Here is a 16409-nt window from a genome sequence, read left to right as displayed (position 1 = left end):
GATACCATAAAAAATACAGAGAAAAAGGTAGGCCTGTATCAGTTCTGTACTGGGCTCAGAGCCGTATACTGTATATATCACTCACAGGCACCATGCTACATACATACACAGCCCAGTCAACATGGCTTCAGCTCCTGCTTACATGCAGCCTAACCTAGTGACTGCCAAAAGCAATCTGCTGATTGGACGGGAGTCCTGCAGTGAGAGCTGCCATTGGTTAGTACATGCCATCACTCAAAATTAAGCTCCCGCCCTCTACTTCCTGGCAAAGCTGCTGTGAGCTGACACAATTTTAGAGTGAGGGGCGGGGGCAGACAGGAGAGTCCCAGCTTAACACCCCCTCAGGAGCTGCTGGAGTAGGTGGGGAGTTATATAAAGCACATGGGCGTATCTACTCTGCGGCTCTGGGTGGCTCCGCCGGGCGGCGCCCGCCCTGGCGAGTGCCATCCTGGTCAATGGATAGATATGCCCCTGTCACTTTGACATATCGACATTCACAATGTCAACATTTTGTCAGTGTTGACATTGTGAATGTCGACATGTTAATTGATGACATTATGAGCGTGTTGACATTCTGACTACATTCTATCTATCTATCTATTGAAACTGAGGCAAGGTAAAAAGTATAGTAAGCTGTTACAGCTGAATGCATAATGTTACCTATTCAGTAGAGTAGATTGTTGCTTTGCTTTTTAATAACATGAGAAACCACACGTCATGTCTCCCAGTGATTGTGGGAGATGTGATAAGGATGTCAGCCAGCATGCTTTCCTGTTAAGTAGTAGTTCATGGTACTTACACTTGAACAATAGCATGTCCCTTACGTAAATTCTACATTTGGCAAGACTGTACAATTCACATTGTTTGTCTTCAATAAACCACAGAGAGTGGAATTAACGAGATTCTTGGGAAAGGGCAACAACTTACATGGGAGCTCAGAGCAGTGTTCAGCAATTGAGTAATTGTTTGTTCTATACAGATATCCCTTAAAAGCTGCAACTGTGTGCATCTACCCAGCTGCTCACCAACCTGACACTGACATGTTTTACTGTCATAGTTATCAATACTGATATGTTCAGTTTCTAGTTCTTAAGTTTCGAGATAGTTTAATGTGTTTCAATATAAATTATGTTCTGTGCAAGAAAACACACTTGGGTTCATTTATGACTTGCAATGAAGGCACATTTTTACTACCACGCACCTCAATAGACTTTAGGATATACAATAAATGATCATTAAGCATGGCTACTAACAGAAAATAGCACTAAAATATCTGGCACGATGCTAACATATATGTCATAGAGAAAATGTTGGGGAGTTAATGAAGCACAGCTCTTAGGGGTCTATTCAGCAATGATTTTTTTACATAAAAAATACGGAAACTATAATTTCCGCATTATTTAAGTAACTCCATTATTCAGGAATGGGATAATGGAGAAGATAACGCAATTATCTTCTCCATTAATTCCCATCTTACAGAGTACCGCACTGTAGGGATCAGGCATTGATCTCTACAGTGCTTTAACACTTTTTGCTATTCAGCAAAGCAAAAAGCGTTAAATCAGCAAAGCAAAAAGCGTTAAATTACTCTGAAAATCTTTACTTTATATAATGCCATCGCAGAATGGCGTTTTACCTGTATGAAGAAAATCCTTCCATATCCTGAAAACTGCAGGGACAGAGGGAAATTTTCCCATAAATCCCTGCAGGATCTTGAAACTCCGCCCCAGTCTACGTTCCTGCTTTGCTGTGACCGCCGACAATAAGTCCAACTCCAGCCTGTCAAAACTGTCTAAATTGATTGAAATGTGTACACAATCTTTATATTAGTCTGTATACATTTATATTTATGTGCTTTTATATTTAAAATGTATATATAAATTTTAAATATAAAAGCAAATAAATATAAATGTACAGTATACAGACTAATATAAAGCCTACATACACATTTCAATCAATTTGGACAGTTTTTACAGGCTCTAGTTGGACTTACCCTCGGCGGTCACCACAAAGCAGAGACGGAGACTATTTGCAAGCACATGACTGAGCATGTTCAGAAGAAGAAACAGGTTTTATTTTCGGAATCCTGAAAACACTGCCTTCTGTAACATCGCAGGGACAGCATGTTAACACAACCGCTGTCCCTGCATAAAAAAATGCTGAATAGCAACAATAAAATGTAATAATTGATAAAAATTTGTGACATTGTTGTCCAATAATATTCGGGGCAACATTGTCATTCTTGATGAATAGACCCCTTAACACTCATAGAGCCGTATTCAATTTGAGCAGAGCCGCGATACTTTTTTGCGGCCCGGACTTTCCGCCTGTTTTGCAGGCGGAAAAGTATCATGCACGTGCACGCTTTACCCCGTATTCAATTTGAAAGTACGCGAAAACGGGACCCGCCGAAACTTGAACAGGCGGAAAGTACTGTCAGTTTTGGGGAAATCAGCCTGACACCCCCCAAAAGATGCTCTGACATGGGGGTTAGCTATGGTACCCCCCGATTTGGCTTGCTGAAGGTATTTGGTGTTTTTAAAAGGGCTCAATAACTGCTAAATGGCGTTTTTCTATACATGATGTAGAATAGTATTCAGGAAGATTTTTTCCAGAAAATAACTTATCCCAGCAAATTTGGGGTACTTGAAAATGGGGGTCAGCATATTTTTTAAAGTTGTTAAAGTGAAGTTGAAAAAACGGTGAAAAATCCACCTTCCACAAGCACCTGCAATCAAAAAAACACTTGGGGCATACTTGGGGAACCCCCCTGAGTCAAGTTCGCTAGTTTTTAACTTTGTACCCCAACTTTTTTTGCACGCCCTTTTTCAAAGATATTTTTTGGGGTGTCCTAAAGTGTTTTTTTAAATTTTTTTTGACACAGTTTACCTTTGGGGGACTGTCTGAAGGCTGCAGGGGGGTTCCCGCAACGTTGCACCCCAAAACCCCAATTCTGCACTTTTTTCCGCCTCCCATTCATAGGCGAAACTTTTCCGTCTATTACATTGCATTGACTTTACGCCTAGACGGAAGGTCTATCAAATTGAATACGGGGTAAAAGCCAAACGGGCGAAAATGACGTCATCGGCGAAAAGATTCCCCCAAAAACACGTGGAAACTGACTTTTCAACTCAAATTGAATATGGCCCTTAAGGTTAAAACAACTAACCAAACGCCTTAAAGCGGCAATCCCAGAGGGTTTTCTCTCCATTCTTGGGTTCTGTCAGCTTAATGGTTACTATGGGGGGAATTCAATTGAACGCGCTATTGAATAGCGACGGGAGGGACTACCGAAGCTATTCAATACACTGCGCTGTTTGGTCGCGCAAAGGATTTTTTCTCGCACCCCCATAGCGCACAGCAGTCTTTCTGCATCTCCGACCACACAGCGTAGTGTATTGAATAGCTTTGGGAGTCCCTCCCTTCGCTATTCAATAGCGCGTTCAATTGAATTCCCCCCAATGTTATTTATTTGTTTTTATCTGGGAATTCAGTAACGTGGCTAAGACTACCATGCAAACAAACCCTATTACATAACAATATATCATGTTTCCAGGATCCAATTGCAGATGGCATGAAAGCTGCTACTAAAGCTGGACGATATGTTGTCCGATCCCGCAGATCAGAGCGACATATCAAATATATCAATAAAATAAAATACAAAAAAGTCCTCTCTTTGTAGGGGACAGACCACCTATCAACCTAATTGGTTGACCATGGTAGGGGGGAGGTGCCGATACTACACCGTCTGTGGACGGATGGCGCAACGCCCCATCAGACACGAGCGGACCAGAGTCAGGTGACATATTGACCAGACTCCTGTCATGTGACATATGGACTGCCCTCTGTTTGGGTAGGTAAGCTGGGATCACGGGGACGCCGCTAAATGGAAGTATTTCCAACACTTCCGGTGTTTATGCGTTCCACATAATGGAACGCAGAGTTAAAATTACGGATCCTTATAGAATTTCTTAAGAATTATTTAGCCCTAAGGGTTCATTACTTATCACATTTGGAATAATGTTACAATAAGATCAGTTATTGAAGAGCTACATATATTATGAGGAGGAGGAGATTATGGGGGTATAAATAACTGTCTCTTTGCCATGTTATAAACACCTTGATAAAGACATACCGTCGAAATGCATTGGTGGTTACAGGGCAAAACCTCACCTCTGATCTTGGACTCCAGTGACTTGCGGTGGATTGGTCCGGACCCATTACCCACTTCAGGTCATTGTTTATATTCCATCTCTATCCACTGATCATTGGTTGTTCAGTTTTTAGATGTTGTAATAAAGTTGTTGGATTATTCCTGATGGTTGGTTTCCATTCCATTTTATACCATTCCACTGAAATATGAGAAACCATGTTCAGGCTATAAGGAGGAACGGAACTACCGTAATGAAAGAAACCTTTATAGATCTGCAAATTGATGCTAAAGTGTGAGTTGGGGTATGCCCACTTATTAATACCTTACTCCACATTTGCATGACGGTGAGCACTACTGTTTGATGAGTACACATTGGTGACCCGGTTCCCTGGTTAAAAGATACCTTTACAAGAGGATTCCGTAACACTGCTATGTGAGTACGGTATGTCCGTCTTGTATTCCTGATTTTAGGGGGAGGATTTATCCTTTATTGATATAAAGGACTTGTCATGATCTACTACACCATGTTTTCTTTCTTTTTTCTGTGTCCCCCCCCCCCCCACCCCCACTATTGCCAAGAAACCATGTGAGAAGAACCTCGGCATTACCCACTACGTTGAATACTCTGAGGTTTTTTTGAGGACCTTGACTTTTAGTCTGACATTTTCTGTTGTGGAATCTCAGTTATCAGAAGTGGTAGTATACCCACCCTATATACCTTATACATTTGTTGGAGTGCGCAGAAGTTGGCTTTGTCTATTTTGTATTTTATTGTATTTTGGTCGGGGGTTGGTGATCTCCCCTTTTACATTTTCCCTCTTGCAGCCTCTTGTGCGCAGTTGTCCACCGTTACTTTATTGTTTGTGCATATCAGGTATATTGTCTAGTGCAGTGGTTCCCAAACTGTGTGCCGCGGCACCCTGGGGTGCCTCAGGACACTTGCAGGGGTGCCTCAGGTTGGTGGTCCAGCACCAAATCAATTATTTATGTAATGTAAATATGTGGACAAACAGAAGCACAAACCTGTCACCAACTACATAAATGAACCTAAAGATAACAGGTAAGCACAATTTACTACACTTTACTACTGCACTACATTTTTTTTCTGAATTTCTCAATAATAAACTTTTGGCTTAGGGGAGTCTATTGATTTTATTTTATTATTTAGTTAAATAAACAAATATGGGGAAAGAGATAAACAGAGAATATGGGAAATCTGTAATGGAGCATACACACGATCAGATTTTTCTTTTGAACGATATCGTTTGAACGATTTTTTTTTTTTTCAAACGATTTGAACGATTTTGCTAACGATTTACTCAATGATTTGAACGATATCTGAAGAAAAAGAACGAAATCTGACAAATCTGACTGCAAACATGTCAGATATCGTTCTCTAACAAACGTGAACGCGCATCGTTCATCGTCCATCGTTCATGCTTGTACACATGAACGATTTTTTCATCAGATTTGAACGATTGAACGATTTTTAAAATCGTTATCGTTCAAATCTGATGAAAAATCTGACCGTGTGTGCACCATTAGGGTAGGAAATCACAATTTACACATAGAAATAAAGACAAAACATAGAGCTACATAGACACAAAACACACATCCTAGAACACACAAGCATTCACATGGAAATAATCCCAAGAAGAACAATGGTATTATAGTAAATGTTATTATTTAGGTGCAGAGGAAAGAGCTAAAAGCAAGTTAGCTCGCTTTCAATCTGTTATGAACTCAAAACCATTAAACTAATGGAGATGAAGCTGTGGATGAGTATGGAATTCCCAACGTCTCTATCTCAAAGGCATACTGAACCTTGGCTTGATCTTACCGTGATATGGTGGAGATGGGTTCTCTCAAAATTAATATATGACACTTTTAGATGGTACCAGGATATGCCGTAGCACATAATAACCAAGATTTGGCAAATCCTGGGGGTAAACATATAAAAAGGCAATTACGGAGACTGAACCAAAAAGCAGTTCGTCCAACAAGATTTAGATTGGGAAGACCATATTTTGCGAAGCTTTGCCTCGGTGAGATATAGACAATGCAACAACTTGAATTGTAATTCTGTATGGTTGTAACAGTTGCACATGCAGTGCACTGTAAGGTATGCGGTTTCCCACTGTTTAATCAAAAGTGTTGTGTGAACATCTGCTTCCCATTGTTGTTTATTTTTAAAATCTTCTATTGAAACAATTAAAAAAGAAAACTTCAAAAGGTGCAGCTGAGAAATGTGATGCTCAGCTCCCATGTGATACTAACAAGAGTAGAGGGAGAATGGGCCTCAAACAAGTATCTTGCCCTGTGCCCCTTGGGTTATTAAATCAGACTCTGCTCATGTGTCGTGGAACTGAAAGCCCACTCTATTGGTAATCAAAGTAACAAGAATAAAAATCATTTTGACATCCAGATAGTGCCATTCTGAGATGGTAATAGTTATTGAAGGACAACAATGGTACTTGAACTTGGATTGCATGGTAGAAGCTATCGGCCCCTAGTTATTTGTATCCTTTGATAAATAATAAGAAAAAAGCCTATAGATGAGTAAAGCAGTAGTTTGCACCGGAGCGAAGGCTTAAACAGCTTTATTAAATAAATTATGTTCCTGAGTGTCTGCACTACTATGGAGTTACAGTATGTCCCTTACCTATACCTGCAACTTTTGAGACTTCCATTACGGGAGATGCTAGAGGGGAGATCCAGGTGGTAAGGTCAGTGGGTATTTGACAGCATCATCAAGCACTAGTGAGGTGGGTAGGATACAGGATAGTTCCCTGATCTATGAGTCAAGTAGAACTACTCAAAAATTGTGAGTCTCCTGGACATTCCAGGAAAGTAGGCAAGTATGCCTTTACCCGGGTGTGATACAAAAGGTCGACAATAAAAAGGTTGACACTAATTTGGTTGACACCAAAAGGTTGACATGGAAAAATGGCAACATGACAAAGGTTACTCAGTACAGAAGGTCGACAGGTACAAAAAGTTGACAGGTTCAAAATGTCAACTTGGAAATGGTCGACAGTTTTTTTTTTTCCTAACCCTAATCTTCACTCTAACCCTCCCCTTACTGCCTAACCCTAATCATCCCTCCTAGTGCCTAACCCTAACCCTCCATTGAGGAAAGGGCCTAACCCTAATTGTCCCTCCTTGTGCCTAACCCTAACCCTCCTTACCCTAATCCTAACAATAATAATAAATGTGCCGACCATTTCCATGTCGACCTTTGTAACCTGGTGACCTTCTGTACTGTCGACCAAATCATTGTCAATCTTTTGTATGGAAACCCCTAACCCACCTGAAAGATATAGATAAATATCCCTTGCTCTTATTTACAGGTAACTAACACACAAGTACATACAACACTAAAAGATTTTTTTCCACTGGTGACAAAGTGGTTGTGGTAACTATAATCTTTATTTTTCACTACATATTGCAATGATACATAATAATACCCCATGCCGGGGCTACCGGGTATGGAAAAAATAGTGGTACATTATTATGTATTACTGTACTGCAAAAAAAAAAAACCCTGCCTCATATTTGAGGATTTTTTCACCAGCAGCTAAAGTTGGCAACAAAAGGAGGTAGTGCTATGTGCATGTACAGTATATAGTAATTTTATCTGGCTTGTTTAGCTAATGCCGCATATCCACTTGCCGACTGACAAACATTTGAACGATTACGACATCGTAATCGTACAGTTGTTCCTCATCCTGGAAGTGCCCACACTGAACGATATGTCGTTCAGTGCAGGCACCCTCCCTCATCCCCGAACATGGTTAATTTGTCGTTATCGGCGATGATTGATGTCGGAAACAACCAGCAGGAGCGCGCATCACTGGTCGTTTTGCCACGCCCCCCTCTGTACGCAGGCATTCAGCTCCCTCCCGGAAGGAGGGAGCTGAATGTCGGCGAGTATGATATAGACATACTTGCCAACTCTCCCTGATTGTCAGGGAGACTCCCTGAAATAGTAGCAATCTCCCTGTCTCCCTGAGAGTCTAGTAATCTCCCTGATTGCACCTTGCCCCCATTATGAAGCGGTTATATATAGTAATAAAAACAGATATATGCATTCAAATGGAATATTTACTATCATTTCCCTGCACTGGTTATAAGGCACAATGATCCCTATGGCTACATACATTTTCTGAAAAGAATAAGTGTGTTTTCATCAACAAGTACAGTAGATCTTACTGACTGCTTTGGGGCTCATTTACATTTGGATGTAAATCAATTTATGACACTCCTCTCAGATGTAGCAGTACAGTCCACTTTACCGCCGCACTCATAGGTGTTGCTTTCACAATCTCCCTGAAATGCTTTTTCAAAAGTAGGCAAGTATGGCTATAGATTGTACAGTAATACAAGGAACAACTGATCCAGTTGAAGCCCCAGATTGCCCCATACATTTCTGCATAGTATATAACTACAGTACATGATATTCTCTATAATGTGGGGTCTTTAAATTGCACTAGTATATCCAGTTACAAAAGAAAATAAATATTAAATAATGTTATTTTTGTTATTGTAAAATATTTTGTTATGCTTCATAAAGTGTATTCAAGGCCATGTATAGTAAAGTCTGACCTTTTATTCGCCATATTGTATTTTTATGTGGGTGCTTGTCAGTGTACAATAGTCTCCTGCTGTGCTTGATATGAATGCAGCCATATTTAGCAGCAGTAGTTTAGATTCATTTTTTAGATCTATCTGGATTCCAAAAACACACTTGGCAATATTGCACCATGAAAATTCATTTCCTCCTTGTTATTCTGCATGGACGACTATAGCTAGCAGATAGAAGGCTTCCTACTGTGCAGTTCATGAATCAACTAAACCAATTAAATATTGGAAAGCAAATGTTTTTAAACTTAGCTTATGAAAGAAAATACATGTTTTCAAGTCACAGTTCTCCAGGTTTCGGACAAGCTCAGTTTTAGTTAGGCCTACCTAAAAATGACATTACCCTGGACATGTCAGTGTGCATACGCCTTGATTCAGAGATGTACCCTAACCCGATGTATGGCGCACATCTCCGATGTTTAGGGAATCTGCAGTCTCGCACACAGCTCCCCCAAGCCTCTTTCTGATTGACAGGCAGAGGCATTTGGAGGGCAGTGCGGGAGCGCGGATGGCCTGCATCTCGATGTCGCGTCCATTTTCTGGAAGTGCTGAGGCCAGGAGCCAGCCAACATGCATAAGCTGAGGCTTACTCAGCTGGCCGAGGGTCAAGATGGTAAACCCAGGCTGCTACCTCAGTCGCAGTGCTGGGATCGCAGATGCTGACTGTAGAGCTTATTTCCCCTTCGATCTAGGGACCTGGAAGTGACATGAGGGCAGAAGTGCGGTTCTATGCCCATAAAGACCATCTAAAGAAGAAAGTTGTCCCCTCGTGGGCTCGATTCGCTCGCCACGCTTCGGGCTCGGTGGCTCGCTACGCTCACCACAAGGTTATATTCCCCCTCTGTGACCACATTGATGGTAGGGAATGACGTTGGACAGTAGCTGATGACGTCAGGGTCCTCTCCGCAAAGGAAATCTAGACACTACCAGATGCTGACGGCCTGTCTTCTCTTGAGATGCCTCCTGCAGTATTAGCATTTTAGATAGACAGTATTGCACAGCCTCTTGTGTGCACTATGCAATACCGTCCTTCTCTGAATCAGGCCCATAGTTACCAGAGAACCTTCCACTGTGTCCCGAGGCAAATTTGAAGCCCAAAGTATAGTTAATAAAAGGAAAATTGATTTTGTATTGCCGTAAGGCAATAATAACCTGAGTATTGTGTTATTGTAGTAAAATGTATATTTTTTTTTTTTAAAAACTGTAACTAACCCAAGCCTAACAATACCTCCCAGCATCAAAGGTATCCTGGGACCGTGGTGACCACACTACTCAAAGAAATTCTATGCTGCTATTTATTTTTGACTATTATGATGAGCTAAATTTACATTTATGTTTAGTAAATTAATGTTATATACTTTTTTTCTATAGTGTGTACAATAATATTCCAAGTGCACTAAATCTTTTTTGCTGAAGCAGTATACTCATTTAAAATGTAAGTTCAGTATTGAAATGGATATTATTTGCAGTACAGTGTAACATGTAATACATATATCATTTCTGGATTAAGAAGCTTTTATGGTACACTCTGGTACAATTCTGATTGATAGTAGGTGGTGGCAGGGATATTGCAAACAGAAACAGAATAGAAAATGTTATACACAGTCCCCTATTTTAAGGGACTCAAATGTAATTGGACAAATTAACATAATCATAAATAAAATGTTCATTTTTAATACTTTTACCACATGCTGGGGTTCCTCCTTTGTTATTATGCTTTGTCAGGTCTTTACTGCAGCTATCTTCGTTTGTTGTTTGTTTGTTGGTCTTCTTCAGTTATGTCTTCAGCAAGTGAAATGCATGCTCGATCGGGTTTAGATCAGGCGATTGACTTGGCCATTGCAGAATATTCCAATGCTTTGCCTTAAACTCCTAGGTTGCTAGTGCAGTTTTGGGTCTTTGTCTATCTGTACTATGAAGCCTACCCAAACAACTTTGCTGAATGTGTCTGCATCTGAGAAGACAGTATATCCCTATACACTTCAGAATTCTTCCGGCTGCTTCTGTCTTCTGTCACATCAATAAACACTAGTGGCCATTGGAAGCCATGCATGCCCATGTCATCACACTGCCTCCACTGTGTTTTACAGATGATGTGATATGCTTCAGATCATGAGCATTTCCAAGTCTTCTCCTTATTTTTACTTCCCAACATTCTGGTGAAAGTTGATCTTAGTTTTCATCTGTCCTGCAGTTGCAGAACTGGACTTGCTTTCTTAGATGATTTTTGTCAAAGTCTAATCTGGCCTTTCTATTCTTGAGATTTATAAATGGTTTGCACCTTGTGGTGAACCCTCTGTATTTGCTCTTGTGAAATCTTCTCTTTCTGGTAGACTTGGAAAATGATATTGGCTGGATGTTATGAAGGGATTTTCTTTACCATGGAAAGAAACCTGCAGTCACCCACCACTGTTGTCCTCCATGGACGTACAGGCCTTTTTGTGTTGCAGAGCTCATCAGTGCCTTTTTTTCCCAGAATGTACCAACCATTGTTTTAGTCACTCCGAAGGTTCCTGCTCTCTGATGGATTTTTAAAGATGTCCTGTTTCATTGAAAACTCCTCCTACACAGCAACAGCTTCCAAATTTGAATGCCACAAATGGAATCAACTTCAGACCTTTTGCCTGCTTAATTGATAAAGAAATAACAAAGGACTAGCCCACACCATGAAACAGCTTTTGAGTCAATTGTCTAAGTACGTTTGTCAATTGAAAAGAAGGGGGGTACATATTAAACAGCTGTAATTCCTAAACCCTTCCTCCAATTTGGATGTGAATACCCTCAAATTAAGGGGCCTATCCATCATTACTAAAATATTGTTGGAGGTAATTAGGTTTAGAACTCGCATGGAGTTCTACCTAATTACCGGAGAAATTCATCATTCCTCAAAAAAAATGGATATGTTTTGGTAAACAGCGAAAATAACAAAAAAATATGTCAGTGTCCAAATATATATGGACCTAACTGTGACTGTACTCCTTTATTCACAGAAAATAGTCTCCAGTGGATTTACGAACCATCTTATAAATAGTGTATGTAACAGCTGAACACAGACTTACAGTATGTTGATTCTACTATATCTTTATCTGTTTAAATTGTTCTTTATGCTAGGGTTTAGCTAAAACATGCAAAACTTCACAATCCTAAAGCATTCAAACTAGTATCCATAAACATTATGAAAAAAACTCTTGTGTCTACGCCTGAAATCACTTAGCCATAAAAACAAACCAGAAATATAACATGAACCATATATTTATTACAATAACAATAAACCTGCTGGAACTGCAGCTCCTCAGGACATAAAAATTGAATAACAATGATGCAATATTGCAATAAAACACTTCTACACATAAGTAGGATGTAAAATAAAATATAGTCTCAAATAGCTGAAAAGACTAATGAAATTAATTAGGTTCCCTTAGTGGGTGACAAAGTTCCTCGGGATAATGGTGGCTTGGTATAGTAATTCAATATATGTAACAAATAACTCTTCCTTTAAGCGGAATTATCCGTATCTCCTTATATATGAAAGGCCACTCACCGCTGGTGTAATAAAGTCCCGAACAAGCCAAATATGCGGGTGAACATAAGCGGTCATCAATGGAAGCCCGGTCAACAGGACATTCCACACGGGCACAGTCGGCAGCAATATTCAGCCTACCCGTTAAGTGAGTCTCCAGACTTGGGGCTGGCTGCCACAGTGTTAGAGAGTGAAATCCCGTATAGAGGGTGAAACCCATCACCTACGGACAGCAGGGAGCAGAGAGCAGTGATGTTGGCTCCGACACCCGGGATCAGCTGGAAGTAGTAAGCGGTGATGTCAGCGGTAGAAGCCCCAGGGTTGTAAGTGGAAGCCGCGAGGTCCGCAGTGGTCTGTGACTGAGATGCACACTTCAGTGTGTTCGATCTCCCACAGGAGGCAATCTGAGGTCCGTCTAGGTATGTAGCAGCAGTTCAGAATAAAAAAGTCAACACCTTGACGCATTTCTCCTCATTGACTGAGGTTTTTTCAAAAGGCAGGATAAGTCTCTCCTTCTCAGGAGGGGATTATAAATACACAGTTACCAATAGCAGACTTTCAAGTCAAGCTGAACACAATTAATCAATACAATTAATCAAATAGCAGCTTTTCAAATGTTCTAACCATAAAATATAAGTCAGTACTTTCTGGTTTGTTTGTTCAATAGTTCAATTACTCAGTAAGGGTACTCAGAATTGAAAACATTAATGAATATATGTATAAAATATATAAAAAAATTAAATTACCAAAAAACTAGAGAATAATAATAATAATAATAATAATAATAATCAGAAATAAATAGATTTATTCCTGATAGCAGCAAATATCCAGAACGAATAGAAAGACATATAAAAATATATAAATAATAATTAATATAAATATTGTAAATAGATCAATAATAAAAGAGACCCAGGTTAAATAAATCCCAATAGCACATTTCTAAAAAATAAAAACAAATAAATAACTGCATAAATGACTAGGCTCACACATAATAACCTATTCAGACATGAGTAGATCTAGTACATTACTGCTCAGAGCAGTGGGGAACCAATGACATAGGAGGAATACCCCTCTATCAATAAAGGGATCGGTTCACCAATCTAAATACTTATAAGCACCACACTAAATATTCCAGTCACAGAACAAAGTCTAATACAAAAAAAGAGATTATGGACAATGACCCATACATTCTAGGAGGGTGACCCATAAACCACACCTAAAAATCTAGATCAACCATTTCATTCAGTCCATCCGGGACTAACATCCACAGAGTGTGTATCCAATAAGCCTCACGTACACACAACCTGCGGAACCTATCTCCTCCCCTGTCTGTGGGGGGGATATATTCAATACCCACTACTGTTAAGGCCCTGGGATCCCTGGAGTGTTGTAATGTAAAGTGTCTAGAGACACTGTGATTACTAATACCATTCAGAACATTCCTGTGATGTTCCAGGGACCTGTTCTGAAGAAACCTGGTTGTTCTCCCTACATAACTGAGATGACAAGGACATTGTAACATATAAATCACATATGTACTTTTGCAATTAATGAATGACCTAATGGGGTATTCAATGGCAGATGATGACGAAGAGAATGAAGTACTTCTATGTCTAATGTGTCCACATGTGAGACAACGTGTGCTCCCACATTTGAAACACCCATTGATTTTAGATAGCCACCTCAAAGATTCAGGTCATGAACTGGAGACCCTACTCTTGTTTTGAAAAAAAACTAGGGGCCAAAAATCTCTTTAAGTTATCGGCCTTCTTAAACACTACAGTTGGTTTTGTTTCCAATTCATTCCTCAGTAGTGGATCCAAAAGTAACATACTATAATTTTTAGTAAAGATCTTACGTATCTGAAACGAACAGCTGTTATATTTCGAAATAAAAAGACTGGATTTATCTACAGGAAAAGCAGATTTCTTTTTAGTAGAAGGTTTCAACAATATATCCTGATCTATTTCTTCCATAGATCTCAAAGCTTCCTTTAATAAAGGTGCGGGATAATTTTTATTTTTGAAAACCTCCATCAATTGTGAGGCCTGTGTGGTAAATACATCCTTAGACGAGGTGAATAGACAAGCACGTCGAGGGTAAGTTTTGTGCACCTGGGGGATACGGGACGCCGCCCCGCCAGACACAGACTTGGATACCCCACGTTTAGGACTTCGATTGACTCACAGCTACACCTCTCCATGGTACACCACCCCAGGTAGTATCACTGACTGCTCTGTATCCCAGCTGATACATACCCCCACCATCTTATATATACCCTGCCCCGAATTCCAGTTCTCCTACTGAGATTCACCGCCATCTTATATATACCCTGCCCCGAATTCCAGTTCCCCTACTGAGATTCACCACTCTGCAACAAGCTATATACGTAAGGGGCATTGTGATCCCCCATCCTATTAATAAATAAATCTCTTTTTACACTTTCATCCTCTGTGTCAGTTTTACGTACCACACCAAGTGTAGCGCCGACATCTAATCCACAATTGTTTGTCCTATATTATTTGGGGTGGGGATCCCCAGAGAGGTCCGCAGCAAGCACTGCAACATATACAGCCACATAACTATCCTAGCGCAGGTCTCCACCATTTCCTCAATAATAATAAATGCAAAATCAGACTTGTTTTCCATTCAATATTATTGCCCTATTACGTTTTGCAGGCAAAATCTGCAAAAATCAAGAGATTCAAAAATACTATACAGTGCTTAGTAAGTATACAGCCCTAAATCTCTAAATCTCTCTGCACATTTTAAATCTGCCCCACCTGCAATACTACATATGTCCAAGTGCACAGATACATGTTTTTCCTTTGCTTTGCTCCCAACTCAGAATCACCCCAAATGTGTATTAATCGGCAGCTGTTAGCTGTGGATAAACTTCAAACTCCCAGCTTGGGGGCCATTCGAGCAGTGCGGCTTCAACAGGGCAGAATCCACCAGCCGTAGCAACCTGCCCAGCACCGGTGGTGTTTCACAGTGCACGAGAACTCCACCCTTCACTCATTGTTTATGGTATAACCTCAGGGGGAGGAAGGGGTGGTCGGGGGAGGGCAGCAGTAGCAGTATAGCACAGAGCGCAAGTGGGCGTAGGGCAGGCCCTTTATTTAATAAACAGGTAATTTTATTTAGTAAAAATAAAAAATTTATAAAAATAACTAGTAGCTAGCACTATACATGTAAAGAACAATCAATATTGCAGTCTCAAGTATGTTGTATGATGATACTCTGCTGTTGCTGACATAAGATATTATTATTAACGGTCCTAAACAGTGATTCCATCTGAGATTGGTGTTCTCCTCCACAGGATACTTTAGAGACTACTATCTAATTAATGTTACAATGAACGTTTGTTTATAATATGGTACCTACAGTATTGATGGTTATTTACATGTATAGTGCTGGCTACTAATTATTCCTGACTGCTGTCAGTATTTGGGATTTGTTTTTATCAATTTTTATTTTTATTTCCTAATTGCTCGGGCATGGGTCCTCCTGGATTACAGCATTGGGATTAAGATAAGTGTATTTCAACGCTTATCTTAAATCCCTTGTCGGATTTCAGTGTCGGAATAGAAACCGACGGCCTCGCGGCCGCCGGTCTCTTGACTACATCCCGTGGTGGGTCCTGGGTGATCCTAGACCTCACAATGAGCTAAGGATCTAGCCCCAAACACACTCTAGCAGCCCACAGTCTACGTCCAACCACGAGCCACAACACCTAGCTAAATCCCCCAGGCTACAACCATCCCTAAGCTTCTGTCCTAGGCCCAGACCCCAGCTTCCTAGTCTCTTAGGCATCATACTTATTCTGTTATTTCACTTCTAGCCCTCTGGCACCACATACTCAGGCCTAACCTTCAGCTTCCTAGCACTCAGGCCATAATTTCGTTCCAGGCCTCAGCCAAGTCTTTAGATCCCAGCCTAGGTCTCAGCCTAGCTTCAGCACTAGGCCTCATCACGCCTCCAGGTCACAGCCCAGCCATTATGGCGCAGCCTAAACCCTAGGCTGGCATCCCTTGTCTAGTGCCCCAGTGGTTTTGCATTGAGTTCTATGGTATTGTGTTGTATACTGCATTT

General features: G+C 40.5%; 1 protein-coding gene across 3 annotated transcripts in view; it reads right to left on the bottom strand.

Annotated features, from left to right (window-relative positions):
* The window catches only part of LOC148502647 (ras GTPase-activating protein 4-like), a 203912-nt gene that overhangs the window by 161011 nt on the left and 26492 nt on the right, over window positions 1–16409 (bottom strand). Inside the window, exon 2 of one of the 3 annotated variants that reach the window (XM_088449514.1) lies at window positions 4174–4352. The exons of the other annotated variants lie outside the window; for them this stretch is intronic. The gene's annotated coding sequence lies outside the window, so the exon portion shown is untranslated. The remainder of the gene's footprint in view (window positions 1–4173; window positions 4353–16409) is intronic. 3 annotated transcript variants of the gene reach the window in all.

Source organism: Taudactylus pleione, unplaced genomic scaffold (assembly GCF_031769625.1).
Source record: "Taudactylus pleione unplaced genomic scaffold, aTauple2 ptg000487l, whole genome shotgun sequence".
NCBI lineage: Eukaryota > Metazoa > Chordata > Amphibia > Anura > Myobatrachidae > Taudactylus > Taudactylus pleione.
Note: the sequence above shows the minus strand (reverse complement) of the source record. Positions and strands in the feature narration are given on the sequence as shown.